At 36.7% G+C, this 3,270-nt stretch overlaps 1 pseudogene; it reads left to right on the plus strand.

Annotated features, from left to right (window-relative positions):
- The first annotated feature begins 1,295 nt into the window (after window positions 1-1,295).
- Window positions 1,296-2,438, plus strand: LOC149185051 (strigolactones hydrolase CXE15 pseudogene; annotated as a pseudogene).
- Window positions 2,439-3,270: the final 832 nt, after the last annotated feature.

The following is a 3,270-nucleotide window of genomic DNA, read 5'->3' on the forward strand; positions in this document are numbered from 1 at the left end:
CACCAGACATTCACATTAACCAGATGGTAAAATTGTCCACCAAATTAGAATTATGATGATAATCATAAAAAAAGGACCCACCATTGCAATATATCAACATTAATAAAACAAAGAGCAGTGGATTTTGTATCAGTAAAGATTAAATAATTACCTACCATATTTGTGTACTAAGGTTAGGCTAGTATTATCCATTTGATACATATATTTACCACGTAAAATTTTATGCTGAGGTAAATTGAAGTTTAAAAAAAGTTATAAAAAAACTATTTTATCTATATATTATAAATAGAGTAAGCCATAAAAATTAACTACCCAATTCAAAAATAATATTTTACGATTTATATATAATCAAATCCATTTTTATAATTAATATAAAATTTAAACACAATTTTAAAATATAAATCTAAAAGTCAAACACAGTTATCCACGGTTTTTCTTTGTGATTAACCCTTCATCTGCAGCGGTCTATGCTCCAAACAAATGCTACCATCCATGATCCATGCTGATACAATAGTACATGTAGGGTCGTTTCTGTGAGGCCATTAAATGTTGGAATTTATTTTAAATATAATTATATATTTTTTATTTTTTAATTTAATTAAAAACTTATTATGATATTATTATTTAATATATTTTTATTGTTAGTGATATATAATTTTTTATCAATAATAATATTTTAAAATAAAATTATAAATTAGTTAATTAATTTTTTCATTATTTTAATAATATAAAAATAAATATGTACATTCATATTCATAAAGTTGATTAAGTTTACGGTCATTTAATTACACGGGCAATCCTGAGGTGACATTTTTATGGCAAGTAGTGTTTGGTACGCAGCACTCATTCGTTGTATAGATCTCAAAGGAAGGGAATATCCTCTAACAATCAACTGAGGCAGTTTAACAAAATTGTTTTTTGTTTGGTAAATTATAAATTTTTACTAATAAAAATATTATTCAAATACTGCTACTTCAGAAATTTTTAAATTTCTTTTTACCTGAATTCTAACTACTTTTAACTTTCCAAAATATTCCCCCACTCAGTAGATAAGGCCATTATCTATAACTACTCAGAAAAAGTCTCCGCTTCTCAGATTGTAATGGGCCATCGGGAACCACTGAGATGATGCAGAGAAATAATATAAAATTGGCCAGAAGTCTTAATCCGATTTTTTAAATTGTAATTGGTCATTGAAAATCGCAATGAAATGGCAGAAAAATATTATAAAAGGGAGGGAAAAGGGAATGGTTGTTCTCCACTGAAGTTGAGAAGTCTTTAACGTTGAGAATTCCATGGCTTCAGCAGAGGTGGTGATCCTGGGTGGTATACTCGAGGTGTACGCAGATGGCACAATTTTTCGTGTGGAGGATCCCCGGATGTTCGTCGAGGCTTCTCTGCAAGGAGAAGGTGGGGTGGCCAGTAAAGACGTTGTGTTGAACGAGAAGCTGGGATTGTGGGTTCGACTCTACTTGCCCTCTTCCCACCTCCAACAACAAACAGAAAACCGCCGCCTCCCGCTAATCGTCTATTTCCATGGCGGCGGCTTCTGTGTAGGCTCTCCTGCCGTGCCGAAATTTCACGACTTCTCTCTCAAATTGTCAGCGACTGTAGATGCGATCGTTGTCTCCGTGGCTTACCGGTTGGCTCCGGAGCACCGCCTCCCCGCCTCCTACGACGACTGCATCACGGCACTCCAGTGGGTGAGCTCACATGCGGGAGACAGAGCAGACTTGGAATACGAGCCGTGGCTCGAGTCCCACGCGGACTTTTCCGCGGTGTATCTGATGGGAGACAGTGCTGGTGCCAACATCGCACATCACGTTGTGACGGTGCGTGGCGGTGTGGAAGCGTGGAACCCCATTACATTGAGAGGATCGATACTGGTGCAGCCCTACTTCGGCGCCGAGCAACGCACACGGTCGGAGAGCGAGTGCCCGCGTGACGCGCTTCTCAATCTGGAGACGAATGACACCCTTTGGCGGTTGTCTCTCCCGGTGGGCAATGACAGAGATCATCCATTCAGCAACCCTTGGAGCCCCGGAGCACCAAAGCTGGAAGAGATGTCGTTGCCTCCCTTGCTGGTGGTCATCGGTGGGAGAGATATGCTGAGAGACCGCGACCTTGATTATTGTGAGTCGTTGAAGCAGTGCGGTAAGAGCGTGGAGGTTATGGTGGCGGAGGAAGAAGAGCACGGTTTCTACGTTTTCAAACCGGACTGTCCCTCTTCTCAACGCCTCATGGAATGGATCTCCCATTTCATCTCCTCTCGTTTAGAGTCCGCGATTCATATTAACCACGTTGACTGATAAATCGAGACAAAAAATTTCCGTAATAAGACTTTACAATAATAATATATGCTATTTCTAGATAAAACATGTAATAATCCCGAAATTAATAAAAGTATTTCTTCATGCAGTTGGTTTTTTTTGGTTGTGTTTTTCTCTTTCCCTTACTTTTTCTTTTCATCTGTTATTATGCTTTTGAAAAATCAATGCGCTGATTTCGGATAAACGTGTAAACACATACATAATTTGTTTAAAATCCATAAAATAACATATTTGGAAAAGAAATTAATTGCATTTGGTAAAAAAATCTAACTGATTTATAAAAAAATTAATTTTTACTTATTTTGTATATTGAATGATGTTTTTTATCTGGTTAATTAATTCAATTAAAGAAATTTAATTTAAGTAAAATAATTTTTACTTTAGTATTTAATTAAAATATTTTTTCAACTAACCGATTAATCAGATTATATGATTAAGATAAAATTTCTATCTAAACCAATTGCAATCAATCTCGATCTATCAGAGCCATTGATGTTGAGCGAACCCAGTATGGCGGGCTGGAACTGGCCGGAAAAAAGATTGGTGCTCAGATTCAGAGTCCTGAGGTAGGATAACAATTGAATTTGAGCTGAAATTACTCGGCTGAGTTCCTTGTTGGAGAGATCAAGCGAGATTGGTTCTTCATAAAAGCAATGGATTCAGGAGTTTGTGACCAAATTATTGCATGTGTAACGCTGGTATACAAACACGTATATACATCGTTCATATGTTTTGTGAACACCTGCTATTGGTATTGATCTAAATCAGCTGGCCACAATGGTTTGTCTTTGCAAAACACTGCCCATTATGGAAGTTCCAGGAATACCGAGAGACTCATGATAGGGCTCATATTTTTTAATATTACACAAAAATTCCGGATGGATGACATACAATCTCTGCATAACGACTGGAGAATATTGTAATTCTGAATTTATAAAAG

Source organism: Pinus tabuliformis, chromosome 3_2 (genome assembly GCF_031772625.1).
Source record: "Pinus tabuliformis cultivar Carrire ecotype Pingquan chromosome 3_2, CPIR1, whole genome shotgun sequence".
NCBI lineage: Eukaryota > Viridiplantae > Streptophyta > Pinopsida > Pinales > Pinaceae > Pinus > Pinus tabuliformis.